Below are 26,656 nucleotides of genomic sequence, written 5' to 3' on the forward strand. Positions count from 1 at the left end.
CCAAGAATTATGGTAGTATTTCAGATTTAACACTTCTGAAGTAAGTTTCTCCTTCATTCTAGAGGACCAATAGCATTGCTTAAATTCATCCTGAAAATCATCTTAGGATTTAAAGTCCTCCAAATGAGCTGTTCCCCATTTGCTGGCGGTCTCTAAGAAATAACGAAGTGCAAAGTAGATTTTCTTATGATCTACATGCTACTATGGTAATGGTCTTAGAATTACTTGCAGAAAATAAGTAGTACACTTCCCCCAGGCTTAAATTTAGGAAAATACAGGGTGTCCATAAAGTCCCTTTACAACTTCCAAATTTTATTACAACAGCAGTTGTTGAAATACTTTAACAAAATTTCTTTTATTCTAATCATTGTTTACTAAAGTATTTATATATACTCAAATGTTATGTTTCAGATACTCTGTTGATGGATGGAACTGAACCACTATAAAAAGGCAACTCCTCAAGAGAAGGCACAATGTGTGTCCTGATTTTTGGAGACAAAATCGGATGTTCATACTCAGAAAAACTTCAGAACAAAGTATGGAAGAGATCCATCATTGTGCCCGTCAATCTGGGCATGACACAAGAAATTTATGGAGACAGCGACAGTGTTGGATAAAGGGAGGAGCGGGCGACCAAGAACATCTGAGGAAAACATCGATCGCGTTTTAAATGCCTTCACTCATTAACCTATGAAGTCCATCCTCTCTGCTTCCAGACAGTTGCAACTATAGAGTTCAACTGTGCATAAGATCCTCCACAAGAACTTACGGTTGTACGCTTATGAAGTGCAACTGTTACAGACACTTGAGTCAAATGACAAGCCAAAACGGACAGAGTTTGCACTGAACATGCTGGAACGCCTTTTGGAAGATGAAGCATTCCTCAAGCGAGTTTGTTTCAGTAACAAGGCAACTTTTCTTGTATCTGGGACATTAAATAGTTAAACAGACACAGTGTGAGAATCTGGGGATCTGAACACCCTCATGTGACTAGGGAGCTTCACTGGAATAGTCCAAAAGTGAATGTGTGGTGTGGAATCATGTGCAACCGAATTATTGGTCCATTTTTCTTCAATGAGTCATCAATTACTGCAGATGTTTACCAGGACCTTCTGACCGAATATGTAGCACCATAATTGATTTGACTTACAACCAGTTATCATTTTCCAGCAAGATGGTGCACCACCGAATTGGGGACTGCATGTTTGTTGGTTCCTCAATGAAACACTTCCAGGCAGGTGGATTGGCAGGGATGGGCCAATTCCTTGGCCACCGCATTTACCAGACATAATTCCCTTGGACTTTTTTTATAGGGGTATGGAAAAGATATCGTGTATCAAACACAGATATGGGACATTGCTGATTTGAATCAAAGGATTCATAATGCCATTGCCACCATTGATGATGCTATGCTACAGCGAATATGGCAAGAAATCAAGTACCATCTTGATGTGCTTTGTGCAAGTAAAGGCGCCCATATAGAGATCTATTAAACACTGTCAAAAAAACTTTTATAAACACTGATTACAATAAAAGAAATGTTGTTAAAATATTTCAACAACTGCCATTGTAATAAAATTTTGATGTTGTAAAGGGATTTTGCGAACATCCTGTATTTTGATAAACCCATACTACTTCCAAGTTGAATTTACTCTACTGCATCATTTGATAACACAGTATTATTGATACCAGATTTCACATCAAGTACTTTCAGGGTAATTCCTAATGCTTCTCACAACTTCTGTATCAGCTGCTGTTCTATGGTATCACCCAAAGAGCACAATTTGGTCCAACATCCTCTTGTAGCTTCCTTTCAAGTGACTCTTGCAGACACTCCTTCAAGCTAGTCAAAGTGTTTGGGGCTCTAATTACTTCACCACAATATTTACTCTAATCTAGGATGACAACTCAGCTTTGTGTTTCTGAAATTTGATTAAGTACCTTTATATCTTTGATTTACTGTGCAGACTGTTCCTGTGTGTGAGGTATCTTATCATTCACTTCTTTAAACTGTTCCATAAATTTCTTCCTGACTGATTAATATTGCTTTTCTGTTTCAGTTTGTAGCTCCTTAGGTAATTTAGCTACTAAATCGCATGTTCTTTCTAATTCAGTTTGTAGCTCCTTACCTAATTTGGCTAATGTATTTTCTATACTAAAGTATATCTACTTTTGCAGATACCTTTTCTAATGATTGACCATAATTATTAACATTATTTGATAATTTTTCTTTACTGGTTTTAATACTTTTTTAAAAAATTCCTCCTCTTAATTTGAAGTGCTGTAATACTGGTAGTTATCCAATATACATGCTAGACCAGGAAACAACCTGCAAGAAAAAGCTAATTTAATTTTTTGCCTGACATAAAAACCGTAATTTTTAGATTTACTCTTTTCTCAAACCAAATAACTTCCCAATACTAATGCAGTAATTAAAATGTGTTCAGAATTAAGAGATACCAAATAGTAAAAAATTATGAACAAAGAAATTATAAATGAAGAAATAAAAATTTTTAATTCTGTTTTAAAATCGATAATATGGCAAGAATCATGTTTAATTTGTTTTTTACATCTATATATAAATTTTAATCCAACAAGATTCTCTAGTTTACCCCCAAAATATTTATGAGGTTGGTTTGAAAAGTTCTTGGTCTGGAATAGAAAAAAATACTACATAACTGAAACTTCTTATTTTCCAGTGTAGTCTTCTTGTAGATTAATGCACATAGTCCAACGATGTTCCATTGCCTTAATCCCATCTCGAAAATAAGTTTCCTCCAGACTGCAAAATAGTTGTCAACTCTGGCTATCAATTCTTCGTTTTAAGTGAATCTTCATCCCCCAATAAAATTTCAGTTTTGGGAAGAGATGGAAGTCTGAGGGAGACATATCACGTGAATAAGGCTGGTGAGGCAACAATTCATGCCTTAGTTCATGTAATATTGCCATGACGACCGCACATGTGTGTGGGCGAGCGTTGTCTTGATGGAATATGTCTATCTTCCTTGCTAAACCTGGTCTTTTTTCGCATATCTTTTGTTGCAATTTCTCCAGGAGGTTAGCATAGTATTCTCTAGTAATTGTTTGCCCAGATGAGAGATACTCTACCAACAGAATTCCCTTTGCATCCCAGAGCACTGATGGCATGATCTTTCCCACAGAAGGAATTAACTTTACTTTCTTTGATGGCGGAGAATCAAGGTGTTTCTAATGCTTTAATTGTCGTTTTGCCTCAGGTATACTAGTGCACCCAAGTTTCATCTGTGGTCACAAACCAGGGTAAAAATTATTGTTTGTTGCTTCTAAAATGGGCCAAACATTGTTCCAATATGTCCTTTCTCATGTGTTTTTGATTCAGCATCAAAAGATGCGGCACCCATCTTGTAGATAGTTTTTTCATTTCTAATTCTTCAGTTAAAATGCGATATACCCTTTCTCATGACATCTGGCAAGTGTAAGCAATTTCACAAACTTTCAATCATCGATCATCCATGACCATTTTTTGCTTTTTTGCAATGATTTCTGGAGTAGTGACACATCTTGGCAGACCATTGCCTGGATCATCATGTAAGCTCTCCTGACCAAATTTCAATTCATTTGTCCACTTGACAACAGTTGAATATGAAGGAGCAGAGTACCCCAGTATTCTTGAAATCAGTATGAATGTCGTTTGCTTTCATATGTTTCGTTATGTTTTTCATCTTCGCAGATCACTACATGAGAAAAAACAACAACAGAGCCATGTCACTGCTACAGTTCTCTTCCAAGAGCACTGACGTGGCATGTGTTTACAGGGAACAGTCCAATGAATTTCTCATCAACAACTCGTTGCGTTAGGGCTGACCTCTCATGGTGACTTTGAGAACTATTCAAACCACCATTGTAGTGTAACTATCTGGAAGAATAATTTTATATTTATCATTTAGAACTAACATAACTTTCTGCCCAAATTTAGTTATTAAAAGTTCATCTTTTGGAATATTATATTATTTATTATTTTAAATTCCATTAATTTAGTGGGAATTATTATTTTAAACTATTAAGCTTGTTTAATAGCTTTTCAGTGTTATTACTCATGTTTGTTTTTTGTTTCATTTATATATAAAATTATTTAAATTTTTTAAAAATAATAATTGTTATATAGTTTACACTTTTTTTAAACTATGTAGCAATTTTATTTGTATAAAGTCCCTTCAGTCACCATAAAGAGGCCATTTTTAATAAAATTAAAGAAAGTAAATTCATTCTGAAAAAGTGATAAGCCTTGGCCCCTGGAGAAACACTGCGGATTTTTATGTTGGTACTCTCGTTATTTCACCTTTCCCCATCGGTTTTTTTCTGTTGAACATCGCTTTTGGTCTGCGACTTTGGTTGATATGCCCATCCATCTATCTTCTTGTTGGCTGTATCTTGGCATCTGCATCTTGTCACAGACTGAAGAGCTACTGATGGCTGATGTCCTCATCTTTTCCTTAATGGGCTGTGGTGGCAGATGGATAGCAAATACAATGGAATTGGCTGGCCTCTTCAATTGGTATAGAATTCAGCTCTATCCCACAGGACAAAGAAATGGCATTCACAAACCATATACATATTTGGTACTTCAGTGACAAAGTTGATTCAAGAACAGAAATTTCTATATGTGGCATCATTTGTTACCGGTTTCTTGAATCAGATCCAGCAGCTAAAGCCATCCAGGAAACTGGTTGGTAGCGCTGTAGGTCACTCTGGATATCAATAAAAACTTTAGTCAGCCATGAGGCATGTAAGGGATAGGAGGTATGCAATATCTTGTGCCAGCAAGCCTGCTGAATAGATTAATTTTCATTAATTTCTCAGCAAGATATTAATCAATTTTAAAAGTTCAATATGCCAACACAATCTACAAGAAAAGGGTTATCCTAAAAATTATAATTAATAAAACATCATTTAATAAGAAAGCCATTCATGGTTAATTTTCGGTGTTGTACATCATAAGTTAAATCTTTTTTACTGTACACAATTATGTAAGCAAGTGCATAATTATGAATGTTATCATTAAAAGTAGCACACAATTTGATAGTAGTTGCCTGTGTATCTCCTAGATATATTTATAACAAAAATAGAATAATTCTAATAAATTTTAATTATTTACATTAACATTACCATTTAATTATGTGACCTTAAAATCCCAAAAAGCATCATATGCCTCATGGAGGATCTAAATTGCTCATTTCTCCAGGAAAAACTTCATTTCTACTAATCTTTATATAAGTATATTAACATGATCGAATAAAGAAGAATCAGTCAGCTGATTATTTTTTCGACTTGTTTGGAAAACAACAAAAATAAAGTAAGGATTACCAAATTTTGCAGAATTATAGTAATTGGTGATATCTAATTCAAAATTTCTTTTTACATTTAATCTGGCATTCGCATTGGCTTGAAATTCAAAGAAACATATGTGAACTGCTTGATTTTTTTAGTCTTCCTTGATTCAGATCAAGTGAATAGCCTTTTTCATATGTAGTCACAGGAAAACGAATTTCTACTTATTCCACAACAATTTTATCTTCACTAGGAAGCATTCATTTTATTTCAACTCCATCTTGATTATCATCAAACCATTGCTAAATGGCATCGTTTCCATGAGAAACTTAGCTAAAAATTACAGGTAAATCTCCTTCCCACATAACTTCCCTTTAGTCTTAAAATAACTACCAAGCAAATCTAGTGGAAAGGGTACTTTTTATATTCCCATTATTAATGATACGATCTTCAATGGTTAACTCATTGGCTACAGGCAAAGTCAATTGCGTAAGAACAGACAAAGAAATGACAGTGTAATCAATCCTAGACAAAATATTGTTTACTTTCCGACTAGTGATAATATATAAATTCTTTGCCACATCGTTGTCAATCAGTCATTTTATTGGATTTTCCATCTCATATTGGACAAACTGCACAATCAGCTAGAGTAATACTAAAGCTCATGTACAGTTGAGCGTGATTAGGATGAACCAAACCATCACTAATATGAATATTATCTCTGTCTCTTGTGTTGAATCCTATTATTTTTTTGTTCTTTTCTTATATATAAGCTATATACAGGGTGTTACAAAAAGGTACGGCCAAACTTTCAGGAAACATTCCTCACACACAAAGAAAGAAAATATGTTATGTGGACATGTGTCCGGAAACGCTTACTTTCCATGTTAGAGCTCATTTTATTACTTCTCTTCAAATCACATTAATCATGGAATGGAAATACACAGCAACAGAACGTCCCAGCGTGACTTCAAACACTTTGTTACAGGAAATGTTTAAAATGTCCTCCGTTAGCGAGGATACATGCATCCACCCTCCATCGCATGGAGTCCTTGATGTGCTGATGCTGCCCTGGAGAATGGCGTCCACAATAAGAGCACGAAGAGTCTCTACATTTAGTACCGGGGTTGCGTAGACAAGAGCTTCCAAATGCACCCATAAATGAAAGTCAAGAGGGTTGAGGTCAGGAGAGCGTGGAGGCCATGGAATTGGTCCGCCTTTACCAATCCATCGGTCACCGAATCTGTTTGTGAGAAGCGTTCGAACATTTTGACTGAAATGTGCAGGAGCGCCATCGTGCATGAAACACATGTTGTGTCGTACTTGTAAAGGCACATGTTCTAGCAGCACAGATAGAGTATCCTGTATGAAATCATGATAATGTGCTCCATTGGGCGTAGGTGGAAGAACATACTGACGAAACTAAAATGAGCTCTAACATGGAAATTAAGCGTTTCTGGACACATGTCCACATAACATCTTTTCTTTATTTGTGTGTGAGGAATGTTTCCTGAAAGTTTGGCCGTACCTTTTTGTAACACCCTGTATAAACTGAACAGGTTACAGACACTGACAAAAATAAATTAACGAGTTGTTTTGTGGCAAGGGCAATGTTTTGATACATCGTTGAATGTCTGTATGAAACAAAACAAAAGATACACTCTTCAATTTATTAATTTCTTTATCTTCACCCTTTCGTTTCGAGAAGTGGTAGTGTACAGATGTACCCTTCGATCTGCCTGACAACATTGTTAAAAATGTGTATTTCAATTATGCACTAAAAGTGTTATATGAAGTTATGGAAAAGCAAAATTTGTTCACTTCTATCTGTTCATCATTTCACTTGCAGCCGAGATACTGCATCAAGCAGTTTGGAGGAGACAATAAGAATTTACGCTATAGCCAGAGGAATGATCGAGCATTGACATTCTCACATTCAAGATTCTGTGCTGCTTCGAGAGTTCCTGTGCAACGTCTAGAACCACTCGGCCACCGTCTTGAATACCCAATATTTTAGTTGTGAGTGGGAGAATGGAACCCTATTTACTGTGCATCACCTGTCTGTGTGTGCAGGTTTGAATTTAATCGTGAGATACTGTAGTCACAGCGATCGAACGGCATCGACAAGTGTTTGCCAGTCGCGCCATGGAAGCCATAGTGAAAGAACAAGTATTCTGTGCTGTTTTATAACTTTGACTATTGTAGTGGGAAAAAAGAACAGTTGAAATATTCTTAACTGTTATTCGTTTTTGTTGTGTCTCACTGTTTAGGTACAAAACGTGTGGGTCTTTTCAGCTAGTTACTAAATGCAAATGAGTAGAAGACCGAGTTGACAGGAGCTGAAGGAGTCCAGATTGCAATAATATTCGGTACGGCATACTGTTAGAGAGAAGGATTATTATTCAAGAAACACATGGTACAATGCAAATTACTTACCTTCAGTTGTTTGTAGGACTGCAGCTACGGCTATAACTAACACAACATATTCTCAGGGACTAGGCCTGATGGTCCCTCCTCAGAGAATCAATGCGAACAGAACCGGCTGAGGGCTGATTATGAGAGTGCGTCTGCCTAGGTTGAAATCTAGCTCAGAAGTGAACGAGGCACACTCCAGTTCCGTCTAGCTGCACAGCCCACTAGAGTGCACTGTGCTCAGCAGACGATGGGCTGCCAACCTTGTGTTGGGGCGGCGTTGTAGTAGTATCTGTGGCAATGAGTACAGTTTTGGATGTGGAGTGGATAAGACGTGTGTTCAGATTCAGAATGACAATGGACTTGGGTTTTAAGCCAACTTTTTCTTGTACGTAAATCAACTCTGTTTTTAACCTTTGGAAACGCGAGGAGACTTAGTTGATCGTGTTATTTTATGTGGAGAATGAGTTTTGTAAAAGTTTAATGTTCCAATCTACGTCGTGAAGTGAAGCAAAAGAAACTGCGTATGTATGCTTATTTTTATAAGTAGAAACAGTCTTGAGAAATTCCTGTTCCTAGAAATATACTTCAGAGAAGAAGAGAAACGGAGTTTGCAGCAGCAAGCTAACCAGCAAGGAAAGTCGGCTGACAATCTAAAGTAAGTCGTATCGTTAAAGAAGCAAGAGTTGAAACACATACTTCACCACTTTAAGTAGTAAAAAGCGTTAGAACTTGGCGACCTTGACAGGACAGAAGAGTACAGAAATTTTGAGACGAAAACGAGATAAGAAGATATTATGTGTTGCCATAGCAACCGAGTATAACAAGGCGAAAGAACCATTGCGAGAAACTGGACTAAGCCTAAAAATCAAATGTAGAAAACTAGTAAATGCAACTAAAGGGAAGACATAAAAAAGTCATAACGTTAAAAGAAAAGAGAGAAGATCTCGACTATTTAGACTATGAAGAGATATGCCGAGAATAATTCGACTAATAAGATCTGGTATTCAGGGTAGAGAACTCTCATAGACATCGCAAGGACCCAGACGCAAGGACACCTCGAGCACCTGTTCCTGTTCATTGGTGCTGACCTGCTTCCACATCCACTCACCAATGTAGACACAAAAATTTACATCTGACGCCACTGGCACCAGTCGCTGCTCACCGGTGCCGATTCCGCATCCACTCGCCGACACAGCCTAAACTCTACGCCAGGTAAGCCTAAAACAGTAATGTATTGTTTGAGTGTAAGGTTTAATAAACTGTTGAGTTAATTGTATGCATGTAGTTGTTATACTTAGAGTGAATTTTTTAAATGTTCTCTAGATCTAAAGCTCATAAGAATATGGATAATGTGAAACAAATTGAAGAAACTCAAGAACTAGCTATGGCTATGAGAGTCAGTAGAGAAATGCCATACTGGACTGAGTTAGCAAATTTAATAAAAGCACAAAGCGCACCTTCAAATGCTCAAATTGCGACTTTAAGTGAAAAACTAGAAGCCCAGATTTTACAATTAAATGAAATTTTAAATTCTAGATGAAATGCTCAGAATGAAACTCTAAGGAAAGAAACAGGTTTGGTACAATCTAGTTTAAATACTCAAAGTGAAGTTCTAAATGACTGGAGTGAAACCTTGAATAGTCAGGCAACAAATATGGGTTTACTAAAGACTGAATTTGACACACTAAATAGTGAAGTTGAAAATTTGAAAGTTAGATTTAAAGAGCGAACTAACTAGATCTTTGAAGATTCACGTAAATCAGCTGTTCACAGACTTTAGTCAGGAACAGAATGATCAAATCCAGGACTTCATAAAAAAGTTAGAATTTGATATTGAAGATAAATGTAATAATGTGGAATCAGAACTTAGTGGAAAGCTAGGATCATTTGAAAATGTATGAAATGTTAGGATTGATGTTGTAAGACAGAGACTACATACTTTAAAAGGGAGCATCGATAAGAATAACGAATTAATACCAATAACTCAATCGCAAATTACAGGCATGAATACTCAAGTAGATACTGAGGAAAAAAACTTCAGAGAGAAACTAGCGAACTCGGACATTATAAATATAAATACTGTAGGGGAAGAGGTGGAAGAACTTATAGATCAAAAAGTTTCTGAAAAAGTAACAACCAGGAATGTATCTCGTATTTTAGCTTCTGAACTTAGTGATACCAAGAGAGTTATGGATGATCTATAGAGAAAATTCAAACTTGTCCAAGATAAAATAGACAAGAGAATGACACTTACTGACGTGGTATTGACTAGTGAAGTGATGACTGATCTACAATGTGGGGGCCAATTCAGGATTATCCAGGCAATTCCCTCAGTTTACGCTGGATGGGGATGTACACCTGATGAATTTCTTGAAAAGATTTAACCAAGCCTTGCTGAAGAGTTGGGAAGATTCTAAAAAGGTTGAATTTGCTGTGAGTTACCTTCTAGGAGAAGCCTCCGAATGGGGAACTGTAAATATTGAAAACTTTTCCTCTTGGGAAGATTTTCAAGAGACGTTTAAAGAGAAGTATTGGTCTGCAAGTGCCCAGGAAACACTGCTATCATATCTGTGGGACCCAAAATACTACAATATTACTAAGGGAACCATGAGAAAGTATTTCTACTGGCATCTAACACAGGGTAAATACTTAGATTAGCCGATGGATGAAGAAGGGCTAGTGGGAATTTTAATAGGATAATTACCCATTTATGCAAGGAAAGATATATTATGTAATGGTTGGAAAACAGTAGAAGATCTATTGTCCTTTGTGGACACACTGGATGGATTAAATAAGGACTGCAATGAAAGCAAAAGGAACAGTGGTGATAATTTTAAAAAACGTATTTTGTTGACACCGGCCTGCATAGGGAGACACGATCACCACGGTAAAATAAGGGAAATCAGAGCTCATACAGAAAGATATAGGTGTTCGTTCTTTCTGCGTCCTATACAAGATTGGAATAATAGAGAATTGTGACAGTGGTTCGATGTACCCTCTGCCAGGCATTTCAATGTGATTTGCAGAGTATCCAATAGATGTAGATGTAGACGTAGATGAGACCAACCTAGCTAGAGTACACCAGTGAAACAGGAGAGATAGTAACGACAGTAACAGCCACCTTCGAATTTAGGTCCAGTAACTTTGCAGGAATGTGTACCAAATAATATTAGAACACAAAGTGGTAACGTAGTATCTCGATTCGATAACCCACCTGTTAGCGCGATATGGATCCAGGACCAGGGCCCAGGTCATAGACTTACACTAGGAAGATTGGTTCATGATAAATATGTTAATTTCGCGCACAAAACACCTACAAAAGAATGGTTACTGCTAGAAGAGCAAAACTTAGTTATCAGTAATTCACAACTAATAATAGCAAAGACTGTGGAGACTTCTGAAGTTAAAATATTTATAGAGTAAGAGAGTGAAGTATCACTCATATCGAGCGCATTCTTCAACTCACTACAGATTAAATAACACTTACCGTTGTTACCAGTAACTGGAGTTTACATATTTGGTACAACAGGAAGGAAAAGTAAAGTTGTGAAACACGAAACACAAGTGAACTGCAGCAACGGAAATATTTTATTTCGTCAAACATTGTTGATAGTAGAGAATATAAATAGAGATGTATTGTCTATTAGAATTTAGAGTTATCTTAAATTTTGAGGAAAATCTTCTATGTTGTGGAAAAGGGGCAGTAGATACTGGATACCGTTTGTGACAGACAGCTACATTGACAAACAAACAACTGAGTATCAATGTCTTCAGCTAACAGCTATACAACAATTGACACCAGAGATTGATAGTGTAGGTCATTATCACATCGAGCTGACATACAAGACGAAGTAAACGAGTCTATAATATTAACTAGTGAACAAAAACAAGATTTATAGGAAACTCTAATGGAATCAGTATTTTCCGATTGTCCAGAGAGGAAATCAACAAAATGATTGATGAAATTTCCTGGCAGATTAAAACTGTGTGCCACACCAAGACTCGAACTCGGCACCTTTGCCTTTCATGGGCAAGTGCTCTACCAACTGAGCTACCCAAGCACGACTCACGCCCCGTCCTCACAGCTTTACTTCTGCCAGTACCTCATCTCCTACCTCCCAAACTTTACAGAGCAGTTGCCCATGAAAGGCAACGGTCCCGAGTTCGAGTCTCGGTCTGGCACAGAGCGTTACTTCTGCCAGTACCTCGTCTCCTACCTTCCAAACTTTACAGAGCACTTGCCCTCAAAAGGCAAAAGTCCTGAGTTCGAGTCTCAGTCTGCCACACAGTTTTAATCTGCCCAGGAAGTTTCATATCAGCGCACACTCGGCTGCCAAGTGAAAATCTCATTCTGGAAACATCCCCCAGCCTGTGGCTAAGCCATGTCTCAGCAATATCCTTTCTTTCAGTAGTGCTAGTTCTGCAAGTTTCACAGGAGAGCTTCTGTAAAGTTTGGAAGGTAACAGACGAGGTACTGGCAGAAGATGTGAGGACGGGGCGTGAGTCGTGCTTGGGTAGCTCAGTTGATAGAGCACTTGCCTGTGAAAGGCAAAGGTCCTGAGTTCGAGTCTTGGACCGGCACACGGTTTTAATCTGCCAGGAAGTTCCATATCGGTGCACACTCCACTGCAGAGTGAAAATCTCATTCTGAAAATGATTGATAACAATATAATAGAACGTAGCTCCAGCATCATGAATAACCCTTTGGTCGTGGTGAAAAAAAAGCTACAGGTTGAGTACAATTAAAGTTAAACATGGGGACATTGAATAAATATCCTAATTTGAGAAAGCAAGCTTTCTTAGCATGATGGACCTGACTGCGGGGTATCGGCAAATTAGGTTACATCCAGAATTTGATGGTAAATCATATCATTTCAATGTATTGTCATTCGGACTTAATATTTCTGTATCCATATTTATACGTGCACTCGATGAAGCATTATGGAGAGATTTATTGAAAGATTTAATAATATATGTGGATGTATACTTATAATATCAGCTTCTTGGGAAGAACGTTGCCTATCCTTGAGTAACACTCTAAAAAGATTTAAAGAGAAAGGTATTACCCTGCAGCTATCTAAATCATATTTTGCCCATCAAGAGCTTAAGTTTTAGGGGATATTGTAGGGGTGCAAGGAATTAGACCAGATCCTGAATGCATCAATACTATCAAAGAATGTCCAACCCGAGAAATGTAAGACAGTTGAAGGGATTCATAGGAATGGCCGAATACTATCGACACTACATACAAGGTCAAGAACTGAATGACCCGAAAATTTTACATTTATTTAAGAAAGGGAATACCGTGGTTTTGGGATCAAAAGGCAAGTGATGTGTTTGAAAACGTAAAAACAGGACTTGTTGAATCACCCATATTACATCATCCGGTTATGGGTGAACCATTTAAAATTTCAACAGATGCATCTGATTATGGTATTGCTGCCGAACTTTTCCAAGGAGAATGGGATCTAAATAATGTAGAACGCTGAACCATAACTTTTGCTAGCCATAGCCTAAATAAGCATGAACTGAATTGCATGGCTACTGAAAAAGAACTATTAGCAGTTGTATAGAATATCCAATAACTTGAAACACTAGTCACGGGGGTCAGAAGTCCATGTTTATACAGATCATCAAGCTCTTTCCTTTCTAATGAATAGTCGATTGTTGCACAGTAGATTAATGCGATGGATATTTTTCCTGCAGGAATATGATATTAGGATACAATATGTACAAGGGTCTGAGAATATTGTACCAAATGCTTTGTCTAGTTTACCCATAGGAATGGAAGAATTAAAATGTACAGAAGGAATCGGCGTTATTTTTGCAATTAATTATATGTCAGTAGAAATCCGAACATCAGGGTACAGGAGATGGCTCAAAGAATAACAGAGAACATCCATCATGATTCCTATTTTACAGAAATGTTTGCTATGTGTATTAGGAATTCCTTACCTCTTAATTAAGTAGGAAAATGGGAAATTATAGGTCATAATTTGTTTTCGAGAGACAGCATGACATCAGAACGTTGGCACTTATGCATACCTAAGGTAATGAAAGATGCAATTGTGTGGTATGTTCATACAGCATATGACTAAGTTTTACTAATTTAAGGAGCTATGGCATAAAGTAGCATACTTAATAAGGACCTGTGAAATCTATCAGAAAGTGAAAGAGGATAATACTAATGTTAAATAAAAAAATATATCCGATTATTCCTAAGTTGTTACACGATCTCACAGCAGCAGATTTTTTTGAGCGAATTCCGAAAGGAAAGGTAGGAGTGTCACACATTTTGGTCATCATTGAGTGCTGGTCAGAATATGCTAACCTATGTCCCATCAAAAAAGCAAATACACTGTTTAAAACAATACTTTCTGGAGGTAGGTACACCAAAATGGTTTCTCACTGATAATGGTCCACAATTTGGGAGTAACGAATTTAAAGAATTTCTACCATGGGAATCTATTCGTCAAGTGTAAATATCCAGCTATAACCCGTCCTCGAATCTGTGTAAACGTAATGAAGGATATTGGAAAACTATGCCGTACTTACTTCTATGAAAAACATACTTCATGGGCAACGAAAATTAAAGATTTTGAACTTATTCTAGATCAATTGCCACAATTGCCGACTGGGATAACACCATTAGAATTAATAGGTAAATCCTTTGTAGGAGAACCCCTCATTAAATGTTTTAGTTGGCCTGAACAACCAAGTGCCAATTGCGAAATGAACCAGGAAATAGTTTTTAAAATTTAGTTGAAAAGGCCCAACAAGGGGTGAATAAGCATAATGAGAAAACTGTAGAATCTCAGTACAGGGTCGATGACCTAGTTCTTGTAAAACAACATCTTCAAAGCTCTGCCCTGAAGAACGAGACACATATGTTTTTCCAAACATATCAAGGACCATACTGGGTACAGACAGTAATCCACCCTAAGACATTATTTTTAGTAGATCCTACAACTGAATCGTATAAAGGGAAGTACAATATGAAAGATTTAAAGTTGTATATTTCCCAGGGGCGTTAACATTCTGAGTTAACAAGCGGAATGATGACCATCGGATTCCGAGATGTTTTTGGTGTTACTTCCAAAACAGTTTTCCCACACAGAATTCCCTTCAAATCTTAAACTATTCTGTCATCTGTTCCTAAAATCTTAAACTATCCTATGATCTTATTAACTAGAAAACTGGATATGACTACAACTTAGGAGAATCGCAGAATAAGAAAGAAAGTGATCTCTAGGTGTGAAATAAAATGAGTAGAATATAATAATAGTGTAAAGTGTAATATGATGGTACTATTTAAACAGAGTGATATCTGGACAACATAAACTGAATGGGATATTATGTTTCTGGAAAAATATAACATCAGGTGAATATTTGAACAACTTTTATACTGTAGTGTATAGATTTTCTATTTTGTGTAGAATATTTTATACCTTTTATGAGATGTGATGTAAATGGGAGGGTCTGTATCGGTTTTGGAAAGGGGTGGGGATTGTGGATAAAAGCATGGTTTACGAGAACATATGAATCATGACTAACACAAAACACACACCACACCTTTCTAACAGCCCTCACAAACAAATATGCTTAATTCTTCACCATTTGCCACTTCCATAGGGTTGCTAAGATTTCCTTCAGGGACCTTAACAGTGAAGGTGGGAATGTCCATTCTGTAGGAGGTGATTTCACACCAAACCTCCTCTGGCGTCTGACTTTAGTACATGCAACTCTGCAGGAGAGACGCTCAGTAGCTCGGTATGGGCTTTTGTTAAAGTTTCGAGAACATACCTTCACCAAAGAGTCAAGCAGTATAATGCTCCCTCCTACGTATATCTCGCGAAGTGACCATGAGGATAAAATCAGAGAGATTAGAGCCCACACAGAAGCATACCGACAATCCTTCTTTCCACGAACAATACGAGACTGGAATAGAAGGGAGAACCTATAGAGGTACTCAGGGTACCCTCCGCCACACACTATCAGGTGGCTTGCGGAGTATGGATGTAGATGTAGATCCTTGGGAAGGGGAGTGGCAAGGGTTTCCTATCTTTGGAGCTGACTTTTTTCTCTTGTTCAATATTACCAGCCATATCTATTTTTTTCCTTTCTTACTTCTCATTTGAGGACCTATATATTTTCCCTCTTTCCATATTCAACTACTTTTATTGCAGAAGCCCTTCCTTGTTTCTGTGGTTTCCAATAACCTACATCTTATCTTCAGACAAGATGGTTAAAGAATCAGACTACACAAACCCACATCAGCATACACAGAAAAATACACTAAAACACAAACATTGAAATTACAGATTAGAAACCTGATGCAATGTGAGAACCATCAGGTGTGCTACGGGGAAATAATATGTGTACATAATGAAATATATATAGAAACTATCACATATACATATATAAGTATAAAAACTGTAGTGTTTCCGAGTATACATAAGAATGAGGCATGAGTAATGAAAGAGAGGATAAGCCAAAGAGGCATTAATTGTGATAGTAATTAAAAAATGTTAGTCTAACAAATATTCTGACGAATTGTAGGATAGTGAGGCTCGTGTAGCCTAAGTCAACATATTATCTACTAAATAGTACATCCAGACATAGTATCTATCACAGGTATAAAAGTTGAAAGGTAGAGGAGGACTCTAGGGATTAGCTGAACTATTAAGAAGTAAATGCGAAGTGTAGAAGAGATTTTTTATGTTTACAAGAAAATATTTAATTATAGTATACATATGAATGTATACTAGGGTAATGAACCATGAGGCCTACTCAGACAAGATGGGGGGGGGGCATACCCAGCATTTACTAAATATATAGGGCAAGTGTACCTAATGCAGATAGGACGACCTGTGGCCTGAAAAATAGGAATGTTGTGTAAAGGGGCGTACCTACCAGAACAGGAAGAGGAAGTGCACTCATATGGTCAACCCACAGCCAAGGTATAGGTATAGGGGAAAAGGACAGTATCATGACAGAAGCCACACATTTTATAGGGATTATTGTAAGTTTGAATTCTATACACAGTGAGCATTATTACGTTTTATGTAAGTTTACAAGTGTCCAAATGAACATTTTCATGGTACCCAGAGTTCCTCCAAACTACATAAAATATTGAAAATAGTATATACTTGGAGAAATATCGATATTTCAGTTTTGAGTCGGAGAAAGGAACACTATTTACTGTGCATCACCTGTCTGTGTGTAAGTGTTCGCTGGTCGCGCCATGGAAGCTGTAGTGAAAGAATAAGGAGTGTTTATGTATTCTGTGCTGTTTTATAACTTCGACTATTGCAGCGAAACAAAGAACATTTGAGATATTATTAATTAATGCTCGTCTTGGACTTGGAGAGGATAAGACGTGTATTCAGATTCAGGATGAAGGTGGACTTTATTTTTAAGCCAACTTTCTCTTATGTGTAGATGAACTTTGTTTCTAACCTTTGGATACTCGAGGAGACTTACTTGACAGTGTTTTCTTATGCTGAGAATGAGATATGTAAAAGTTTGATGTTTAAATATACATCGTTAAGTGAAGAAAAGAAAACTGAGTATGTCTGCTTATTTTTACAAGTAGAAAGAGTCTTGAGAAATTCCTGTTCCTAGCAAATATTCTCCGGAAGAGAAAAGCAGGTTGCAGCAGGAAGCTAACCAGCAAAGAAAGTCAGCTGACTATCTCAAGTAAGTCATATCGTTAAAGAAGCGGAGTTTACACACGTACTTCACCACTTTAAGTAGTACAAAGTGCTAGAATTAAACCACAATAGAATTAATGTGAAAACATATATAATACAAGTATTGTTTATTGACTTTGATTGTATTTATATATGAGGTGAGTTGATACTGGCTTCAGTTAAAGTTCACCCAGGATTGTGTACAGATTCATAAATTACCTTCAAATTTCTTTCAGTTATTCTTTCCAATAAATTTTTCAAATTATTAATCAACTTCAATTATTAATCAATTTCCATCCTCCTCCCCATATCACTACTCAATGGCGACCTTTTAAAGAACGGCGCCAAGCGAAATATGAAAAAAATTCAATTGTTAAGATAAAAAAAATTTTGAGATTATTTTTGAAATTATTCATATTTTGTTGAAAGAAACTAGTGAAGCTTTCATTGTATTTGTTACATGTCTGTGAGATTGGAAATGACAAAAACATTGAAGAAGCAAATTAAAATTAAATTCTGCCTACAAACAAGATGAGCTGGGAATGTTGATTTCAGCAGTAAAGGTAGGAAGCTGCAAAACTGTATGCTCACAGGGCTACACTTGGTGCCTTTTCTCTGGCAGTAGATAATATGATTTCGTTCCAATTAATATCCTTTATGTAAAGTGCATTTCTACAGAAAAGACGAAAATGTGTATTGTGTCATCGATAATGTTCAAGATAAGTCACTCAGATTCTGTAAGCTGTGTCACATAATAAAATCTGGTTCATTACCGAATAAGCAGCTAAACCTACTATTGTTGAAAAGTACAAATACAGACAAAATCTCATTTTTGAAAAAATTTTATTCATAATTTTGTTAAAAAACTATTCACAATGGACTCAAAGGAACTGGCCAATGTTGAAAAGTCATTACAAAATGCAATATGCCAAGATGTTGGGGTCCGAGCTTGGCAACAGTTGAAGGTAATGCGCCAACTCGTGAACTGACCAATGGCAGCCTAAACAAAGAAGTTGGCATCCCACTATCAATAAATGATGACACTGATAATATAACTAATCATGATGTCACTTTCATGACGTACGATGAGACAATTTCTCAGTTCTCACTGGGAAACTTGTTTCAAATAGTGAGACTGAAGGGCGCGACAGCGAAAATTCTTTTGAGTACTGGCTCACGAAATCGTGAAAGACAGAGCAGGAAACACTTCTTAAAACAATGTAAATACTAGACTCATCATTTGACGCAACTCATGCAACAAATAATACTACCATTTACAAAACAGCAGTAATTTCAGGAAAGTCTAACACAACTTAAGGGTATGAGACAGCAGTTCACAAATCATCAGGAAAATATAGGACAGCAGTTTACACAGCAAAATCAGGCATTTAACGATTTCAAGTATAGTATTAGTCAACAGTTCAGTGAGGTGAGCAAAACAATATGCACTGAATTATCTGACGAACTACCGACATATCCCGCAATATAAATACGTTAACGGTAAGAGTATGATTTCTAGACGATAAACAGAAACAACTAACAGGTGAGTTACAAAACTTCAGTGAAGCATACTCCCAAACTCAGGAGAAGCAATACCAAGTGTGTGCGTCGGTAAAAGAAGTGATGAATGCAGTGAGCAAGCTGCAAGATTTGTGCAAAAACTTGCCTACAGAAGTACAAAAGTTAAATCTACCAGTGGATAGTTAAGTTTAGAGTCAAAATTTGCCAAAATACAGACAGATAAGACAAGTGCAGATGTAACTGAAAATGCTGAAGCCAGGATATATGAAGAAGGACCTGTACAACTCAGATAGCGCACATAGATTTACGTACCAACAAGTGAACAACGTATTCGTAATACAACACAGTTGGCAACCTTATCCCACACATACATATTGTATCGGCAATGGCAGAAGCCTTAAATTCAAGGGTGGATATAAAAGCAATTGGCACAAATTTAACAAAACAACTATAATGGGCAAGTAGAGTATGGCCAGCGTGTACAATATGTGCACACACAAGCTACCAGCAATAATCAGTCAATCGCTTGGCAAACTCAAAGCCTTACCAGACAGCCGAATAATTCACAGACAGAGGAATTCGACCAACAAAGTAACGCACATACGCCGAAGAACAAGCAAAGGCAAAGAGAAATTCAGAAGAGAGCCTCACAGGATACTAATTGGCGTAATCAGACACCAACAGTTCATATAGTAGAAGTTAAGCCCAACCCAAGGACCGATGCCACTGGGACGTCGGAAAACTTGAACCGGTCATGGTAAGCCCCCATTCTGGGACCTGGGAGGAGAGTGGGGGCACAGCTAGATCGACACTTCCTTTACCAGGTACGATCAAGGTAGTGATGTGAATGACGATCTGTATCGAAGTAATGAGAATACACAAGAAAACTTGACAGAGGCCAAAATACAAGCTACTATTAAAGCCAAAATATTTGACTTCGATGTGCACTTTGTGCCTGACGCAGGTACTATGACTAATTTGATGTCATAGTGATTCTTTCAAGAACTGAAGCAATGTGGTTGTATACCCATACTGCTAGTGTAAAACTGCAAGGTATAAACTGGGACTGGTCAGAAATCGAAATGATTCAAAATACAAACCTTAATTCCTGTCCAATTAGGACAGTTTTTTGTATGAAGCAATTTTTTGATAGTAGAGAAATTAACAGTTGATTGTTTAATCGGTAGGTATACATCTAGGGCATACCAGGTACAAATTGATATAGACAAGGATCAATGTCATTTCACTGTAAGTAACCAATTATTTGCAATAGACCTAATCAGGGGAAGTACTGATACATGTAAAACTAAAGTTACTCATAACTTTGAGATTCAATTGGTAAATCCAATAGTAATGTTTGTCAACAAATTCCATTACGAACAGTTGGCAGCATAAGAGGTTAATGTCAACACAATAAATAGAAATGTAAGTGAATGAAAGTGCTTGTGTCAAGAATAGCAAGCAAAACTTAGGGAACTGATATTTGCTTATGTACTTGTATTTGAAAAAAACAGGTATCATTAATGATTTCATGTGCAAAATGGAAGCACATCCTCAAGAAACTTTTTTGTTCTACTTCATACCTTAAATCATGGACAAAGAGGGAAGCAGTAAGGAAAGAGATTAACAGGATGCTTTCCCCTCACTGTAGTCCAGTTTTGCCCATGAGTAAGCCAGATTACAAGGGGCATTCACTCCTCGACACACGTAACATTAATAAGATTATTGTACCAGTTCGAACACGTGCAGACATTTAGAGGAGCAGCTTACGAAATTCCATGACGTTGAATTTCTTACTATAATCGATCTCCATTACTCATATTGGCAAATAAAACTATATGAAGAAAGTCGCAAGTATACCACATTTGTGTATGGCGGGGAGGAGCTTCGAATTTCAAGTAACACGCGATCTAGTGTTATGTAAGTGCAGGTGTATTTCTCTTTGCTCCAGACAAAGTGCTAGGGTCTGAACTTTTGAGTAAGGTAACAGTAGCCTACACGGCTAGCCATGTGGTCAAATGTGCTGCTTCCTGAGCAGGAAGTCATGCCATTCCTAGGTACGAATCCACCCGGCAGATTAGTGTCGAGGCCTGGTGTGCCGGCCAGCCTGTGTATGGTTTTTAAGGCAGTTTTCCATCTACCTTGGTGAATGCAGGCTGGTTCCCCTTATTCTGCCTCAGTTACACTATCGACATAGTGCTGCACAAACACTGTCTCCATGTAAACGTACACAATAATTGTTCTACCACAGAGGCATTTGGGGTTACACTCGTCTGGTATGAAACGTTCCTGGGGGGTCCACTGGGGGCAGAACTGCACAATAACCCTGGGTTCGGTGTGGGGTGGCAGTGAGATGGGTGTACTGCTGTGGCCTGTTGTGAGGATGTGAACCACAGAGGTCTATGGCGGGACAAAGCCTCTCCATCGTTTCTAGGTCCCTGGTTTAATACACAATACACACAATACACAAGGTAAGAGTACACTTGGACGACCTTTTAGTCATCACACCCACGTGGGTAGAACTCTTAAGATTAATTGAGCAGCTTTTCTGAACATGGAGTAACAGTAAATCTCAAGAAATCTAATTTCGGACAAGAAAAGTAAAATTTTTAGGATACAAATTTTCTTCAGAAGTCATGGTGCCAGACCCTAAAAACCTTTATGCCACTTGAAACAGTCCTATTCCTCAAAACAAGAGGCAATTAAAGACATTCCTAGGCCTAGCCTCATTTTTCAAGAAATTCATCCTCAACCAACTTATGAACAGTGATGCTATACTCAATCTTCTCCAGAAAAACAGGCCTTGGTTGTGGGGCAAGATTTTGAGAAAATAAAGTAAGACATATTAAATGCTACTGTTTTATCTCAACCAACCACAAAGAAGGATTTTTGTTTATACACCGACAGTGTCTACTCGAGGTCTTAGTGATCGCTTTTCCCAAATGGTAGAAGAGGGAGAGCTCATCCCTAAAGTAATTAGCTTCGTCAGCTGCTCCTTAGACAAAGCTGAACATTCATAATCAGTTATGGAGTTGGAGAGTTTGGCTGTAATTTGGTCCTTTGAAGAGTTTGAATATTTCCTTTGGGGTAAACACACAAAAGTATACTGTGACCCTCAGTCCTTATCGTTTTTGTTATCCTGTATATTGCTACACTGACGGATAGGCAGGTGGTGTATGCATCTTCAAGAATTCGATTTTGAAATAGTGTACATAAAAGGATACCAGAGCATAATAGCTGATGCTCTTTCTTGATTACCACAAGGCTTAGAGGAATTTAACCATCTTGTAGAGCAGGAATGTGAAATAAGGGCTATGTTAATGGAAGACAAAACACTCCAACCATACTATGTCCACATGTGTAAACACTTGGAGCAGTTACAGTAGGAGAGACACTCTGGAGTAAGGTTAGAGTGAAATTTATGGAGAATGGCAATGAAAAGTTAAAAAGGTCTTTCACTATTCACATAGGTGTTCTGTTCCATAGGAATCATCCCAAACAAGAACAGTGTTACATGTGTTTGCCACAGGAATATGTAGATGATTTTATCTTATACACACACAATACTTGGGACCATGTCTGACACAGTAGCTGAGTGCTCAGGACAACAGAATGTCAATACTTAGGGCCTGGGTTCGATTGCTGGCTGGGTTGTAGATTTTCTCTCATCCGGAACTAGATGTTCTATTGTCCTAATCATCATCATTTCATCCAAGTGGCGTCAAATCGAAAGATTAACACCTGGCGAATGGTCTATCTGATGGGAGGACCTCATCACACAACATTTACATTTACTTGGGGCCGTTATTGCACTGCAAAATGCACTGACAAAATAGGTAAGTATTGCTATTTCCCCAACGTTAGACGAACAGTACTACAGGTGGTAAGAAAGTGTATTGACTCCCAGATAGCAAAACATTCTAACATCTCCAAACAGATTGAACTACATCCCATTGTGACTAAAAAAACTCTAGAAAAGGTATCGTTGATGTGCCTGGACCCTACCCCAAAGGTAAAGGGAGAGTGGAGTATATAGTAGATCTATATTTCTGGATGAATGATGTCAGAGATTTAATCGACAGAACAGCACTAATTCAGATAGAAAAATTTGCTAGAAATAAAAATTACCACAATCAAAAAGTCAACTATCAGGTATGTTTACGAATAAATTTAGTGACTTTCCTACCAAGAATCCAAAAGGAATATCTTATCTTCTTAGATTTTTGAATAATTTGTCACAAATTTTAGAAAAATGAACAATATGGAAGAGGATCAGTTAATACTTTAATTAATGAATTACCTTTGGAAATGTATCTTCCTAGGTATAGTTATTGTGGTCCAAGAACAAACTTAGAAGAAAATTAGCTATAGGCAGACAAGGAATAAATCCACTAGATGAAGCTTGCAAAAACCATGATAGTACATACAGAGATATAAAGATTTAGAGAAAAGGCAGGTAACAGAAAAAGAAATTCGACTAACTGCAAAAGAAAAAAATTGAAACTTCTGATGCATCACTTGGAGAAAAATTAGCTGCTACAGCAGTTAGTAATATAACATGTTGTTGTTGTGGTCTTCAGTCCTGAGACTGGTTTGATGCAGCTCTCCATGCTACTCTATCCTGTGCAAGCTTCTTCATCTCCCAGTACCTACTGCAACCTACATCCTTCTGAATCTGCTTGGTGTATTCATCTCTTGGTCTCCCTCTACGATTTTTACCCTCCATGCTGCCCTCCAATACTAAATTGGTGATCCCTTGATGCCTCAGAACATGTCCTACCAACCGATCCCTTCTTCTGGTCAAGTTGTGCCACAAACTTCTCTTCTCCCCAATCCTATTCAATACCTCCTCATTAGTTATGTGATCTACCCATCTAACCTTCAGCATTCTTCTGTAGCACCACATTTCGAAAGCTTCTGTTCTCTTCTTGTCCAAACTATTTATCGTCCATGTTTCACTTCCACACATGGCTACACTCCATACAAATACTTTCAGAAATGACTTCCTGACACTTAAAACATATGGAAAGAAAAATTAGGTATGGGCTTGGATCTTGATGATAATGGTTGAGGTCTATAAAAATATTAAACTTTATAAAATGTTTTATCTATATAAATGAATAACTTCAGCATTGATCATACTTTGCTACCTAGTGGTACCACTAAGCCAAACCAATTAAAATGAAACTCAGTAATGAACAATTAAGTAGTATTAATAATTTTTAACTGCTGCACAAAAAGAAAGACAGATAAGAAGACAGGTGAAAATTTGCTTACAGCATTAGGTATACCTGTTGTGAAAAAGATTATCTAATATCTAACAAAAACGAAAGAAAGTTCAGGACTAACAAAACAAGAAAGAGAACTTCTTGCATTACTTCCTGCAAACCTACCATATTTAGCTACTCTTGGTTCATTAGTAGGTGGAGTGGTTGGTAGTGAAAAAGCAGTAACAGACACAAAAAAAAGATTATAAGAATTATAACAACAAAGAGGTATAATTTAGCAATGGAGAAGAAAACTTTGGCTGGTGTTAGAGTGAAGACAAAAAAAATTCCAAAAACTAATTTATATGCATCCTGATGCATTAAGTAATTTTGATATAGGAAATCGTGCTGAAGAAGTGAAAATCAGATATCTTTGTGGTTTTTTTTTAATCGATGAACTACCTACTCATCCGAGAAAATATGAATCCTGAATAGTAAATTTTGCTATATCTCACTATGTAGGCAGTCATTGGATATATTATAAAACTAACATTAAAAAGTTTGCGTTCGACGCATTTGGAGGAAATATTCCCAAAGAATTGGTGAAATATCTTGTCTCAAGTGAGCTGTTACAATGGGTAACGAATTCGAGGATTTAATGAAGTTATACATGGTCATTGTGTCTATTTATGCTAAGGCTATTGTCATATATTTATTCGTTTGACACTATTTTGAATATAATAAATGGACGATAGGGCGTGCCCTAAAAGCCACAAAATCAATTACAACATTTAGAAATAATAAAATGGACTTTAGACACATTTGATCCAAAAATAGAAAATGTGATAAAACAGTGTCAGGAAGAATTAATTAAAATTTTTCAAAAGATCATAAGTTATATTGCTTTTAAAGGTATGTTACGGCTTCTGCACCACTTGTTAGCAGCAGACACAGTGGCTGCGCCAAAGACTGAGACAGCACGGAGTTTTACAATTATTTATTGAACTTTCTTTACAATTTTTCCCTCGTCATCGCTGTCCAGCCCTGCGGATCCCTTCGCCTGGCTGCTGCTGTGTAGATTTTCTGACAATGCACTCCACTATTTATATCCGGCAGGAGGACGTTTTTTACCCTGGGTGGTAGCTTTTTGTTATTACTCCCATAGTATATTGCAGCGTAACTTAGCATGCTGTCCTCACTTAACCTTATTCAGCACTCTCCAGGCTTCGCTCGGCGCTTCATCTGTGTGCATCATACGTCAGCCTGTTGGTAGACTGCTGCCATGAGCCAGGCTATCTGAGTGTGCTTACTTCGCAACGCCTCGGTCCCCAGCGTGCCTCTGTTTTGCCATTCTCCACTGCGTGAAGCACCGCTTACTACATGTGGCCGCAACACTGCCTCCGCCTAAAAATTAATTTCGTCTCCGAATTTACCCTACATGTTAACTCTAGTTCTAACCTACATTCTACTTCTCCCCTATATACATCCAGGTTGAACTGACTCATGCCCTACTGTTAATCCATTCCATAGTAATCTCATGGAGCGGTCTTGCATTATCATGCTGAATCTTCCGTTTTAATAAGACATATACCACACTGATAAATACAATCATCACGGTAATAGTACTGGTTGAAATACCAATGGTCACTATGTCATGTTTCCGCCTGGTATCATACTCTTCCACATGCCCTAATAATTGCTGCATAGAAATTTGACCTTTCTCCGAATCTACTAGTTTATCTATCGTTTGCAATAGTGTAGCATCCAAGGTGTTGTTAATATACATCAAATTTCCTCCTGGAGCGATGCTGAATGACGCATCTGGCCAGTACAACGTCAGATGAGTATCTGTAACCTTGGTGACTCCCGTGACTGTGGCTGGTAAGCTGAAACGATCCCCTACTATTTCACAATTTGTCCCGTTGATTAGCAGACCACTGTCCTGTAGTTCCATCTCTGTGTTTGCTGTCCAATTCCCATTGTCATAACACTTGGCTGACATCATCTCCATAGCGAATACTGAATACAACCAATGCCTCCCAACCTACTGAAAATGTGGTGTAGGCTTCACTATTATTCACCCACACTGCAAAGCTCTTGCTTATGCCCTAAATAACTTGATCTCACACGACCCCTTGCCCATGAAAACAACCTGTGATGGATAAATGGAAACTGACTCCGTTAGACATCTACTAAACTCTAAACTCGACATAGTAGCTTGAATATCCCCCTCCTTAGAAGTTAATAAAACCTCCTGTGTCCTGAACAGTACGCCCCTCCCCATGCACTCCCATCTGACCGGATAAGGATGCACTGTGTAACAGTGATGCTATCTCCCCACACTAGTTACTGGAAATCTAATCTCTATATACATCTTAACTAGATCTGTTGTTACCTTAATCCTAGACATATGATAAAAAAGTGACATACTCACTTCAATCATCAGCTCTACATGCTCTACCCCCTCTGGAAACTCTCCCTCTCCCTGCTTCAGACTCCGGCTGAATTTTTCTG

At 37.5% G+C, this 26,656-nt stretch overlaps 1 protein-coding gene across 1 annotated transcript in view; it reads left to right on the forward strand.

Annotated features, from left to right (window-relative positions):
- The first annotated feature begins 8,325 nt into the window (after positions 1-8,325).
- Positions 8,326-26,656, forward strand: part of LOC126273101 (structural maintenance of chromosomes protein 6) — a 262,264-nt gene continuing 243,933 nt past the window's right edge. Inside the window, exon 1 of the mRNA XM_049976533.1 lies at positions 8,326-8,934. The gene's annotated coding sequence lies outside the window, so the exon portion shown is untranslated. The remainder of the gene's footprint in view (positions 8,935-26,656) is intronic.

Source organism: Schistocerca gregaria, chromosome 5, assembly GCF_023897955.1.
Source record: "Schistocerca gregaria isolate iqSchGreg1 chromosome 5, iqSchGreg1.2, whole genome shotgun sequence".
NCBI classification, from domain to species: domain Eukaryota; kingdom Metazoa; phylum Arthropoda; class Insecta; order Orthoptera; family Acrididae; genus Schistocerca; species Schistocerca gregaria.